Below are 15,064 nucleotides of genomic sequence, written 5' to 3' on the forward strand. Positions count from 1 at the left end.
GCATTTATAAAACACATACTATGTGCCACACATTGTGCTAAGTGCTTTTATAAATATCTCACTGAATCATCACAATTTATTAAGGTGGATACTATTATTATCCTCATCAGAGGAAACTGTGACAGAGGTTAACTACTAAGTATCTGAATCTGAATTTAAACTGTCTTCCTGACTCTAGGCTCAGCACACTATCCACTGTACCACAAGCTGCTTCTGGGTATGAAAGAATAGAATCAAAATTACAAAGAAAATTATTATTTTATGATTATTAGAAATGATATTCCTCTTCTTAACCAAAGGAAGTGGATGATAGTGATAGAAAAAAAGTGAGTAAAGGAGGAACAGAACTAAGAGATTTTTGCTTAATGGGCCTATATCTTGTCCACAAAGTAGACACTATGCTCATTTGCTAGGAAACAGATGTGAATATACCTGAGTTTTAAAAAGGAAGAAAAAATTCAGAGCAGTGACTATGGGAAATAAGATAGGGCATTGATGGTAGTAGGGCAGAATGGCTGAGTACCAAGAATTTGTAGTAAATGAGATCAATAATATTTCTTGATTTCTTTTTACCCTAACAAAGTTCACTAATCTAAGAATAAGAACAGAAAAAAGAGTTGCCATACAATTTGAGCCTATCCAATAGTTTGGGATATTGCTTTCTTTTTACTTGGAAAAGGGCACATAGAATGCATTTGAAGATCTCTCACCCATCTAGTTTCCATATGGTATGCCAAAGTCCCTCCTAAATATGGCTTCCAGGATTGAATAGAATACTTCAGCAGGTTATCTAACTTTCTAGTTAGTTATCTGTCTAGTGAAAAGCAAGCTACTGCTCCCTGAAGTAGTCTATTTAATTGTGCACTACTCTAATTGTTAAAAAGGTTTTCTCCCTTTTATATAGTGTTCTTTTTGTGGCTACCCAGGTTCAGAGTACTGTTTAGGCTATCATCCATTCAAAAAAACCCAACAAGAGTCCTCATCAATACAGCACTTTACAGATCATGAAAAATGACAAATGAAAAGGAAAAAATATTTAATTAAAACAGAATAATCAATGTGTAGCTAGATTCCAGACTCACTCTCTAAGAGCAAAGACTATTCTACCTTCCCATCAGGCTCCAGGGACTATCCCTGAAGAGACAGAGCTATATATTCTCAAATGCTATTGGCTTAAATCCCCTATTTTTGTGTTTTCCCCACCTTACCTAAACACCAGTGGCTAATACCTCAATTTAATTGAACCAATTAGTATTAATTTTAACTTTTACAAAGGGATATTTATTGTGAAGATATAAGAAAAAAAGTTACAAATATTTCTGCCTGATCTTCTGAACTGACCTAATTCTTCCTTAGTCTTAATGTCTTCTCTCTGAGATTATTTCCAATCTATCTTGTCTATAGTTTGTTTGAACATAGTTGTTTGCATGTTGCCTCCCTATAGTCTTGTGAGCTCCTTGAAAGTTTTCACTGTCCTTTATTTTTCTTTGTATCCCTAGGGTTTAGGATAATGTCTGGTACTTAGGAGGCACTAAATAAATGCTAACTGAACTTACTTCCCAGTGCATGTGGGAATTGGGTCAAGTATCCCCACTGCCTATATGTATATACACACATTCTATAGAAGTTTTCTGAAATCGTTCAAAATTACTAAGCCTATTATTAAATTTTTGGTGTTTCTATTTCCCTCTTTGAAATAGCAAAAGGAGAATTCATTTATTGCTTTGTTTAGAATTAAGAAACTTAAGGGAAAAGTTAATAATATATATTAAACTTTAAAATATGCCTGTATTTTCTGTGGGGAATCAGTTGTTAAATATTTACCAGCACAATCCTAGAATGTTGATATTTGTGCATGTTGTCTCCTCCAAGAGATAATAAACTCCTTGAAGGCAGGAACTGTTTTAAATTTTTCTTTACATAGCCAGCACTTAGCATAGTGCCTCTCACAAAGATGGTACTTAATAAATGCTTATTAAGTCTTTGATCATTTAGATGATTTTGAATTTTGATTCTGTCATCCAGTGATAATACATAATATTTATATAGCATTATAAGTTATATAGAATCATATAAAGTACTTTATGAATACTATTCCATATGAGCTGAAAATTACAGATATTATCTCCATTTTATAGATGAATAACGTGAGGTTCAGAAAAGTAAAATGACATATTCAAGGTCACACAATTAGGAAATGTCAAAAGTAGCTTTTGAATCATTAGTTTCCTGGCTCAGCCCTCCAGCCACTATGTCATAGTGCCCCCTTTCCATAAGATGAGAAGGGAGCTGGGATCAGAAATAAAAGGAATGCTTACATTAAGAAGACATGAGATTCCAGACCCAAATTTGTCACTTATTTCAATGTTTGACCTTTGAAGGTGAACACGTCTTGCCATGCTTCAGTTTGTTCACCTGAAAAAGGCAAAGACTATCTCTATTTCTCCCCAGGGAGGATACATGAAATATTTAGGACTTCACAACTCAGACTTGAGCTATTGCCAAATTTCATGGCAAATTCAGATAACTGAAGGGCTTCAGAAAAGAAATACCTCCTCATTGCTCCTCCCCAAACCCTAGAGATCCACGGTCACTAGAGATCCTCGGTCACATCTGTTTATAGCCAAAAACACAATGTTATCTCTGAGGAGTTTGAAAGCATTAATGTAGCCCCAAGAGATCTGATCTGGGCCATGTCAGGACTGGTTCTGTTGCCAAACAACTGGGTAACTTGTAATGACTGGCACACTTAGACCATCACTTACTCTCTCTCTCTCTTTTTAAAAAAATTATTTGATATTTTTATTTTTCTCCAGTTATATTTAAAACATTTTTAATATTTGTTTTTAAAACCTCTAATTCTTGATTCCTTCCCTTATCTCCAGCTCCAATCCCCAGTAAGAAGGTACATTTCATACAAAATATTTCCATAAAAATCATGTTGCAATCCTTATTCCCAATTGTCATTTGGGGCATATTTGAAAATTTTTCTTTTTAAAAGTCAGGATGTATCTACAATGACCTGCTGGATTGAATAGGTTCAAGTAAGTCTCTGGCATTGAAACTCCTTTAGTACTTTAGAAAAAGCCACAGACATCCCTTTGGGAAGAGAGGTATCCTATTGGTGGAGTTATGATGTTGGTCTAAATAATCTGGAAAGCAATTTAAAATTATGCTTTTTTAAAAAAAAAGTAACTAAAATTTCCATACCGTTTGACCCAGAGATCCCATTGCTAGGCATTTACACCAAGGAGGTCAATACAGAAGAAAAAAATTCCATAAAGAGTTAAGATATTCATTGTAGCATTTTTTTTTTTTTTTGGACAGGAAGGAATTGGAAACAAAGGAGATATTCATTAACTAGGAATGGGGATAGGACCTAGAGCTGTGTTTTCCTTAATATGGAGAACTCCTAGATGAGCTAAATAAATTGTGGTGATTTTTACATTAAAAAAATGAATAAATATAATAAAATAGGAAAATGCCAATTACTGGTGGGGCAGTAGAACAGGTTTATTAAAATATATTAAGACAATATTGGTGGAGCTCTGAATTGATCCAGTCATTTTGAAAAGCAAAAAGGACCCCCAAAGTCATTAAACGATGTATTCTTTGACACAGTGGTATACCACTTTTTTTTTCTTAATTTTCCAATTTGAGGTGGGTTTGTTAAGGATAAAGAGGGCAGGTAGGAATAGGGCAGTCAGTGAGGCATCTTTTTAAAATTTCAGAGAAGGGAACAGGAGGAAAGTCAGAAAGAACCACAGCTAAGTAGGGTGGTTTTGGAAACTAGAAGATGAACTTACTGTAGACTTAAAAGAAAATAAAGTGGGGAGGATTATGGGAAGATGGCAGAGTAAGTCAGAAAATTTCAGGCTTTACAGATTCCCCCCCACAAACAAAACAAAATTGTGCCTCAGGACAATGTATGCTAATGGAAAAACAAATAAAGCTTAGAACAGAAGAGAGGTCCTCCTGGGGTCCATGGAGAAGATCTGAAGAAAGACCCCAGAACTAAGTTTTGGCTAGTGTGGAGCATAAATAACTCCAGGCTAGCTCCACTGAAACAGTCAGCAGGGAATCCTGGGGTTCAGCTGGGTTCAGAGGTAGCCTCAGCCCAACCACAGGGACTTTCATTTCCCAATATGGAGGATCCCAGGATTGAGTCTTGGAAGATTGAGGGAACCCCTGTTGATAAGAAACACCAGGCCCAATTGAGCTGCTGAAATAGGGACCTGGGAGAGAAGGAACCAGCATACACTTAGTGAGTACAGATGTAGCAAGGCAGAAGCAGTGCTGGCTGTGGGAACTTACAGGAAGATGTAGTTTTTAGTTCTGGGTTCCAGGTCAGAGGGTACAACTGAAGTGAAGATAAAGGCATGCCATCCCCCTACCCAAAGAATAGAGGTAATTATGACTAACAAGCTTTTTAAAAAAAATCCTTAATAGTATTTTTTTTTCCTGTAAAGATAGTTTCAATGTTTCTTTCTATAAGATTTTGAGTTCCAATTTTTTTATTCCCTCCCTCCCTCCCCTCTCTTCCCCTTCCCCAAACAGCAAGCAATCTGACATAGGTTACACATGTACAACTCTCCCCAAGATATTAAGCAATCCGATCTAGGGTAACTATATGCAATTCTTCTAAATATATTTCTATATTCATTATGCTGTACAAGAAAAAAATAAGATCAAAAGGGGAAAAATGAGAAAGAAAAACAAAGAAACAACAATAACAAAAAGATGAAAATACTATGTTTTGATCCACATTTAGTCTGGATTTGGATGGCATTTCCATGACAAGTTTGTTGGAATTGTCTTTACAAGCTCTTATTTAAAAAAAAAAAAAGCAGGCAAAAATAGAGAGTTACTATGAGAATAGGGAAGATAGATTTATCTTCAGAGAAGGTTATTGAAATAAAAAAGCTCCTCCTACCCCAAAGAGTAATGTTATATGTTTGCCTACCCAAAAAGAATTTATAGAACTAAAAAAAAAAAGACTTTAAGAATTGGGTGAGATAGACTGAGGAAAAACTAAAAACAAAACAGCAACAACAAAAAGAACGATCCAAGAAAAACAAGAAGATTATGAAAAGAAAGTCAATCAACTAGAAAGAGTTCCAGAGTCTTAAAGAAGAAAATGACTTTTTGAAAATTAGAATTGGGCAAGGGAAAGCCAATTAAATTATAAGAGACCAAGAAATAATAAAACAAAACATAAAAAATGAAAAAAGAAGAGATTGTAAGACATTTCCTAAGAAAAATAATGATCAAGAACAGAAAACATAAGAATAATTATCATCAAAAAAGGGCCTTGATACAGTAATATAAGAAATAATTAGAGAAAATTGTTCTGAAGTGATAGAACAAGAAAGGAAAATAAAAAGAGAAAAAGCCACTGATCACCTCCTTAAAAAATCCTACAAAGAAAATGTACAGGAACATCATTGCTAAATTTCAAAATCTCCAAATGAAAGATAAAATTTTACCAGTAACAACAACAAAACCAATTCAAATATGCTGGAGCTACAATTCTGGAATACTACATATCAACAATCAAAAGAATTAGGTTGCAGCCAAAAATATTATATCTCTCAGAATTAAGCATAATATTGAATGAAAAATAATGGACTTTCAATAAACTCTTAGATTTCCAGAATTTTGTTTCAAACCTGAATTCAATAGAAAATTTAAAATATAAGAATCAATATTAAAGACTAATTTCGAAGGACTCAATACATGGAAATGTAAACCATATGTTCAAAATTGTCATTAGTAATTGAGTAGTCAAAAAAAAAAGATTGGGATAGACCTGAATATGATGTGATTCTTAAAAGCAAAACCATGTAGGAAAAAGTAAAAACAGTAATGCTACAGGAATGAAGTGTAAGAATGGGATAAGATGTACAGATTAATGAAAAAGGAATAAAGAGGAAGGGAAATAGTAGTTTTGGGGAGAGGATAAGGGAAGGATCCAGGGAAAGGGCATGATGCTATGGCAGGAAGGTTAAGCAATACCAAATGAAGGAAATGTTATATACATAATCACAGTAACAATGATCAGGGGTAGAATTTATTAGGAAGTAAAAACATAGGGATGGTAATTATTGATTTCAGATAAAGTCAAACTTAAAAAAGATTCCATTAAGAGAGAAAACTAAATTTATATGTCAGCCATTAATATTGTTTTAGATATATGTGTATATGCATATTTATATATAAATATATATGTATGTAGATATGTGATATGTGATATATATGATATATTCTATCTAAATATAAATACACATTTATCCATATTTAATTGTAACCTTCTTCGAGGAGATGGGGGAGGAGAGGGTGGAAAAGTCTTTAATATCCATCCAATACCCCTATTAGCTGAACTTCCCTCTTACTGTCAAGGGCACTGTCATCCTTTCAAACATCAGGCTCATAGCTTTAGTGTCAATCTTGAATCTTTACTGTCCCAACAACAAATGGGTTCATAGACTTTGCCATTCTTCTCAGTACATCTCTTATATCTATCATCTTCTCTCTTCTTAAACTGCTACTACCTATTTCTGGCCTTCATCACTTCCAGGTTATGGTAATCCTTTCCTGATTCCTTTCCACTTAAGCCTCTTCCTTCTCCAATCCAGCTTCCACACAGTTACCAGAATAGTTTTTCTAAAACCCTGTCACTTTCCTTGTTATTTCATTCTTGAAGATGACCATGACATAGGGAGGTGACACCATGACATTCATGGAAGTGATTTAGATTTGAGTGAAGGAGGGCTGTGCAAAGTCACCTGCCTCACTTTCTTGGGAGATCATGGAGAGGAGATGAAGACTTGCTGAAATCAGAGAAGATTCAACAACAATACTATATGATGATCAATTCTGATGGATGTGGCCATCTTCAACAATGAGATGAACCAAAGCAGTTCCAATAGAGCAGTAATGAACTGAACTAGCTACACCATCGAAACAGCTCTGGGAGATGACTATGAAGCACTACATAGAATTCCTAATCCCTCTATTTTTGTCCGCCCGCATTTCTGTTTTCCTTCACAGGCTAATTGTACACTATTTCAAAGTCCAATTCTTTTTTGTACAGCAAAATAACTGTTTGGACATGTATACATATATTGTATTTAATTTATACTTTAACATATTTAACATGTATTGGTCAACCTGCCATCTGGGGGAGAGGGTAGGGAAAAGGAGGGGAAAAATTGGAACAAAAGGTTTGGCAATTGTCAATGCTGTAAAATTACCCATGCATATATCTGGTAAATAAAAACTATAATTTAAAAAAATCAGAGAAGATTTTGAATGGCTACAGAGAGAATGAGAAGAGAGGTAAGTTCAGCATTGAAGCAAAACCAGGACAAACCATGTGAAGATCAGGAGAAAGAGCTTTTTCACTTTCCTGCTCATTAAATGTCAGGGGATCTCTGTAACAACAATAATAATACCAGGTAACACTGATATAATACTATGTCCCAGACCACAAACCCAGCAGTGAGTGAGGAAAATGTATACCCCGAGAGTGTGAAGACTTCACCCAGTGGAATGGGTGGATGACAATAATTTGTTCCCCCAGCCATGAAGGCAACTGAAGCAGGAGCCATGGAGTGCTTAGAGTTTGGTCAGACATCAAAGACATCAGGGTCATCCACTGCAACCCAAACCATCAATTTGTGTTACTGCTAGACTTTGAAAGAATAAGACTGATGACTTTGTGCCTCACTTAAACTCTGTCTCACTTAAATCCAATTCATCATAAGAGAAGGCATCACTTGTGATGTCATTGATCCTTTTCAAAAATAAAAAAACAAACAACAATGTACCAAGTATTGTGCTAAACACTTTTTTTATTGAAGTTTTTTTTTATTTTCAAAACATATGCAAGGATAATTTTTCAACATTGATCCTTGAAAAACCTTGTATTCCAATTCCCCCTTTTCCCCAAACCCTCTCCTTAGATAGCAAGTAATCCAATATATATTAAACATAAAAATATATATTAAATCCAATATAGGCATACATATTTATACAATTATTTTGCTGCACAAAAAGGAAAAAATGAAAAAATAAAAATTCAAGCAAACCATAAAAAAAGAGAAAATGCTATGTTGTGAACCACATTCAGTTCCCACTGTCCTCTCTCTGGGTTTAGATGGCTGTCATCACCAGCCATCTTTAATAATCCATTCTAGAATTTATTGGCCTATTGTTTGTGAACTCTATTTGCTCCAATCCCTCACCCCTTTGAAAATCAGTAATTTACTCTTCTCCAGGATTGTGATGCCTCTTCTATTTGTGATTCTTTCTCCTCCTATGTATCAGAACCATCAGAGTCATGAAGCTTTGTCTTCCTTGACTTTGTGACATTCTTTTGCCAATTTTTTGATCCTTTCATTCCATTGCTCTTAAATCTAGAGCAGCAGCCTACAAGATCATTGAAACTAGTCTGAATCATCTCATTATTGAAAAGAGCCATGTCCATCAGAATTGTTCATTGTATAATCTTGTTGTTGTTGTGTATAATGATCTCTTGTTACTGTTCACTTTCCTTATCTTCAGTTCATGTCTCTCTAAGCCTCTCTGGAATCATCCTGCTGATAGTTTCTTATAGAACAATACTATTCTATAACATTCATATACTACAACTTATTCATGTGCTAAATAATTTGCAATGACTGATCCTCAGAATAATTCTAGAGGATAGGTAATATTATATGACTTTAGGATCAAATAGTATTTATTGTTTAATGTCAATTTGCATGTGTTTTATATGTAATTATTGGTATTCTGGGGGCAGCTAGGTGGCGCAGTGGATAGAGCGCCAGCCTTGAATTCAGGAGGACCCGAGTTCAAATCTGGTCTCAGACACTAAACACTTCCTAGCTGTGTGACCCTGGGCAGGTCACTTAACCCCAGCCTCAGTGGGGGGAAAAATATTGGTATTCTAATACATACATACATACATACATATATACATAATTTATAAATAAGCACATATAAAAATATTAGTAGATTATTCAAACTTTTTTTTAACCGATGGAAGCAATTGATCAAAAACTTTGTAGGCTGCTGCTCTAGATTTAAGAGCAATGGAATGAAAGGACTAAGAAATTGGCAAAAGAATGTCATTAAGTCAAGGAAGACAAAGCTTCATGACTACGATGGTTCTGATACATAGGAGGAGGAAGAATCACAAATAGAAGAGGCATCACAATCCTGGAGAAGAGTAAATGTACTGATTTTTAAAGGGGTGAGGGATTGGAGCAAATAGAGTTCACAAACAATAGACCAATAAATTCTAGAATGAATTATTAAAGAAAAGACAAATGAGTGTTTAGAAAAGAAAGTAGTAGTTACAAAGATCTTGACAGAGATCATACCAGTCTAAAGCTTATTTCCTTTTTAGGCTGGTTAACTAGATGAGGGGGAACACTATTGATACTTGAACTTCCAAAAGTTTGACAAAATATATTATTCATGTAGAAAAGATGAAGAGATTTAGACAAGGACATAATACACGGTATCCCACAAGTCTTAGCACAGTGTTAAGCTATTAAGGTTTTAACACTGCACTAATATTTGTGGGACACCTTCTATAGTTAGATGGAGGCAGAAGTAGCTGAGATGTCAAACTCCAATGAATGGTTTTAAGTGTCTGAAGTAAGAGGTCTTCAGTGGAGGTCCCCAGAGATCTGTACCTTGGTCTTAAGCAATCTGGTGTTTGCATTGTTGATTTGGATAAAGGATGACATACTTATTAGCCATAACTCCATAGCTCACATACTAGGTGACAGAGTCAGAATCCAAAAAGAATTAGAGAAGTTGGGGTATATATGGAATATAGTAAGATGAAATTTAATAGAGATAAATGAAAATCTTATGCTTGGGTTAAAAAAGTCAACTTCAAAAGCCTGATATAGGGAAAACATGCTTAGAAAGAGGCATATCTGCAGAAAATCTCAAGGCTTTAGCAGATTTCAAGTTCAATACAAGTTATTGGTGTGTCAGGTGCATTGAGAGACCAGATTTCTAAGAATAAGGAGGCGATAATTGTTTTATACTCTACCCAGTGGTCCTCAAACTTTTTAAACAGGGGCCAGTTCACTGTCCCTCAGACTGTTGGAGGGCTGGACTGTAGTAAAAACAAAAACTCACACTCTGTCTCGCCCCTCAGCCCATTTGCCATAACCCCGAGGGCCAGATGCGGCTCTGCGCCCTCGGGCTGTAGTTTAAGAACACCTGGTCTATACTGATCACACTACATCTGGAGTACTGTCTTTAGTTTGCGTGCTATTATTTAAGGAGGACTCACTGAGGTGGAGAATCCACAGGAAGGGAGCCAGAATAGTAAAGGTTCTTGAGTCCACATCAGACAAAGAAAGGATAAAAAAGTAGCCATTCTTAGTTTAAAGAAGACAAGAATTAGAAGGACATGATAACTATGTTCAAATGTTTAAAGGATATCATATGGAAGAGATGTAAAACTTTTCTTTTGAAATAAGAGGACAGAATCAGGAGCAAATAAGATACAAAGAGACAAATTTAGATTTGAGATCAGAAGAAAAAAGAGACTTGCTGATAATTAAAGTTGTTTCAGAGTATTATTGAGAGTTATTGAAATCCCCCCTCTTTGGAGGACTTCAAACAGATGCTGGATGAACCACTTGCCAGGTATGGTGTAACGGAATTGCTTATTAGACCTAGATGCTTTCCAACTCTAAAATCTGGTGATTTTATGTTATTCTTTGCTGTGAGCTACTGCAATTCTGTTTTGTTCATAGAGCACAGCACCCTCTCTTACAAGGGCATATCATTCTAGGCAGTCATATGCCAGTGTCTCCCATGTTATGCAATCAATTCCAAAGTTCTTAAGATTCACCTTGAAAAAGTCCTCGTATTGCTTTTCTGACCACCTTGTGACCATTTGCCCTGTGTGAGTTCTCCATAAGATAGCCTTTTAGGCAAACATACATTTGGCATTCAAACAACATTGGAGTTGTACTCTATGCTGTACAGTTTGAATGCTTGGCAGTTTAGTTTGAGAAAGGACTTCAGGAACCTTATTCTGTCAGGTGATTTTTCAGAATCCTTACAATTCAAATGGAAGTGGATTCATGGTATACTATCTAGATTTCACAGGCATATAACAATATACCCTCTGCCTTCCAGAATTGTGAAGAAAAGATGAGATAATATTTATAAAGCACTTTGCAAACCTGAAAAGCTCTTATAAATTGTTGCTATTATTATTAACTTCCTCATCTCTGAAATGAGGTCCCATCTACTTCCTATCTATAATCCCCACTTCCCACCAAAGAATTGTTTGACACCATAGTATAGTTTCTATATATAGTTTAGTATAGTTTCTATAGTATAGTTTTTAATAATTGTTTTCAGATGACTAGGCAGAAGAATGCTGCTTTTGTAGAGACAAACCACAGAAAACCCTTCTTTGGGCAGTGGAGACAGGGCACAGACACAAATTCTTCTGCCTCACTGATTTCTAGAAAGGCAAATTGACACAAAATTTTGAATCTTTGGTCCAAATCCTGTCCATGAAACTTATTAGCTGCATAATGATGAGCAAATTATTTAACTTCATTTTTCTTATCTGCAAACTAGGAATAATAACATCTGCCTCAGCCCATATGGAATTATTGTAATCCTAAAATGAGATGATAATAACAGGGTATGTATCTAGTAATAACTAGTGAGAAATCATTGCTAAACTTTCAGTCTGAGTATTTTACACCTCAGAAATTGGCAAATCTACCATTGAGGGCTTGATTTATTGTTTTGTTGGTTGAGTAGATTTAAGAAAGTGACGGAGAGAATGTTAATCATGCAAATACAACCCAGCAAAGTGTCATGAGTATATTCTCCCTCCTCCACTAGTGGCCTGTTGTTAAACATCAGTACATCCCTGATAATCACTGACATTGATGTTTGCAAAATGCTTTGTTATTCCATATTGAAAGCAATATGGGCATTATTGGGTAAAATACCCAGTTAACAGATGGGGAAATTGATACTGGGATCTTAAAAATGTGGCTCAGAGCCACATTTCTAGGACATAAAATAGGATTTAACCCAGGTCTTCCTGATTCAAATGTGAGTGTTCTATCATCTACAACAGTGGTTCTCAAACTTTTTAAATAGGGGGCCAGTTCACTGTCCCTGTTGGAGGGCCAGATTATAATAAAAACAAAAACTCACATTCTGTCTCCACCTCTCAGCCCATTTGTCATAACCTGGCAGGCTGCATAAAGGTCCTCAGCCGGCTGCATCTGGCCCATGAGCCCGTAGTTTAAGAACCCCTGACTAAAACAACAATCCCAACAAAGAGCTTTTGTTTATATAAGTTGTATCTATTGATATTTATTATTGTTCAGTTGGGTCTGATTCTTTGTGACTCTATTTGAGGTTTTCTTGACAAAGATACTGGAATGAGTTGCCATTTTTTTCTTCAGCTCATTTTACAGATGAAGAAACTGAGGCAAACAGGGTTAAATTACTTTCCTAGGATTACAGTAAGTATCTGAGGTCATATTTGAACTTGGGAAGATGAGTCTTCCCAACTTCAGGCCTGCCACTTTCTCCATTGCACTACCTGGAAATTAAAACATTTTAGGATTATAATGAAAATAATTTCAAGGACCTGAAAGGGTCCTAGGAACCTCCAGGGGTCCCAGGATCATACTTCGAGAACCACTGCTCTATAATATATTGCTTCTGGGATAGCCTTTGCTAAGCACTTGGGAAACATTATAAAGAAAAGACAGGGTTCAAAGAGAGAAAAATTTCTACGACAAGAAAGCTATAAATGGGACAGCCCAGCAGATCCACCATTCTGACTGGCTCCCAATTGCCTGTGGCTGCCCTGGCTAAATTAAGTGCTGAGTGCATAAATCAAAGCAGGGGGAAAGCTTCCACCTACCTGACAACAAAATACCATACTCTCCCCAGGGGGCCAATGGGAGCTGAGGGTGCTTCCTGTGTGCAACCAATATGAAGCCTAGGGGGAGTTTTGCTTTTTAAAAAAATCATTTTTCCCCTTTAAGACGTCTCCTTCCATCCTGCTAGAAGAGGTGGCATGAGAAAGAATGCTTAAAAGGGGGGAGGGGTAACAGTTGAACATTTACAACTATCAGCCCCTATCTGTTTCTCTCTCTGGTTGATTTTCATTGTGCCTTAGGGGTCATTAAAATGTTGAGGCTGTGACTGGAGATGGCTGACAAGATTGGGCTTCTTCGAGTTGTGTGTCCTTCAGTCCTCTCTCCCACCCCCACCCTAAAGTGTGGGGAAAACATCAGTGTTTCCATTGTGGATTATGTGATCACCCTTCTTCCTTTCAGTTCTAAGATCCTTTAAAAAAAATAATAGTAGCTTTTTATTTTTCAAATACATTTAAAGATAGTTTTCAGCATTCATCCTTGCAAAACCTTGTGTTCCAAATTTTTTTCTTCCTTTCTTTCCCCCTTCTCCCTGCCCTAGACAGCAATTTCTAATTCAATATAGGTTAAACATGTGCAATTCTTCTAAACATATTTCCATATTTATAAGATCCTTTATTTTAAGATCCTTTCTCTTCACCATCCAACCCTCCTTCCTCCCTCTGGGAAACAACAAAAACAATAATAACAAAGCATAGATATAGCAGCTAATATGTGCCAGGCATTTTGCTAAGTGCTTTACAAATATTATCTCATTTGATCCTCAACAACAATCTGAGAAGTAGGTGCTATTGTTTTGCCCCTTTCCATTTAAGGAGGTAAGCAGAAATTGTAATTTGTCCATAGTCATCCAACTAATGAGTGATTAAGGCTGGATTTGCATTCAAATCTTTGTGACTCTAGGTCCTGGGTTCTATACAGGAATCTTGTATATCTTGTTGGATACCATCCCCTGAACTGAGGGGGGCAACTAAAGGACAACCTGAGATGGTAAAGGATAGGGAACCATATTGAGTCTCAGTTTCCTCATTTGTAAAATTGAAGGTTTTATTAGGTAGCTTCTAACTAATGCTAGCTATTATTAAGCTTCTAGAAAACCATTTGCTCAGGATCTAGATAAGAGACCCAGCATTCTCTGGAATAAAGCAAGGGCTGGAGGTGTTGATCTTTAAGACCCAGTGAGAATATAGGAATCAGAGTGCAAGAATTAGCTGCTTATTCTCTGAGAGCAATCAGGGACATATACAAGTGTAGGTGACACAGTCAGTAGCCTGGAGGATAGACCTAAGTTCAAATATGGTTTCAGATACAAGTCACATAACCTCTGTTTGCCTAGATTTTCTCAATTATAAAATGAGGATCATAATCCTACTTCCCAGGTATTATGAAGATAAAATATTTTTAAAGTGGTTAGCCCAGTACCTGGCACATAATAGGCATTCTATAAATGCTCATTTCCTTTCCCCTACTCTTATCCCCTTTCACATATAAGACAAATTCAGCTAGGAAGAGGGACTGTCTTCTACCCTACTTTTTTGCAGCTTACCATGTTTCTATGTTGCTGCCTACGCCAGTGCGGAAAGCATGGATTTCTACTTCCTTTACAATACTTTCTCTTTCTCTTGCTCAACAGGATCATGACAAGCTAAAAACAAGGAAGTACAATAGGATTTTTTTTTTAGTGATGTAAAGTTCATAAAATAAAGGTTTGCTTCATGACAATTAAAAAAAAAAAAAAAAGCAAAGTTTTGGAATCAAAATACCTCAATTTCAGTCTTGGCTTTGCCACTAATTTCCTAGTTTTCCTAACTTCCTCAATTTTCCTACCTGTATGTTAAAAATGGGAATAATAATATTTTCATTACAAACCTCAGAGAATTGTTGTGAATAAAGGATCTTTGTAAACTTTTTAGTGCTGCATAATTGTGAATACTTGTTAAATATTGCTTTATGTCATTTTTGAGTGGGGCAATAGATGCATTACTCCCTCCTCTATTCTGCTTCTTTAAATGCTGATACCTCACTATCATTTAAGTCCTGGTTATGATATGTAGAGACTAGTGATGTTTTAGCATTATTTTTGAAATTAATAATTATAATAGCTT

This window comes from Sminthopsis crassicaudata, chromosome 3 (genome assembly GCF_048593235.1).
Source record: "Sminthopsis crassicaudata isolate SCR6 chromosome 3, ASM4859323v1, whole genome shotgun sequence".
In the NCBI taxonomy this organism is placed as follows: Eukaryota; Metazoa; Chordata; class Mammalia; order Dasyuromorphia; family Dasyuridae; genus Sminthopsis; species Sminthopsis crassicaudata.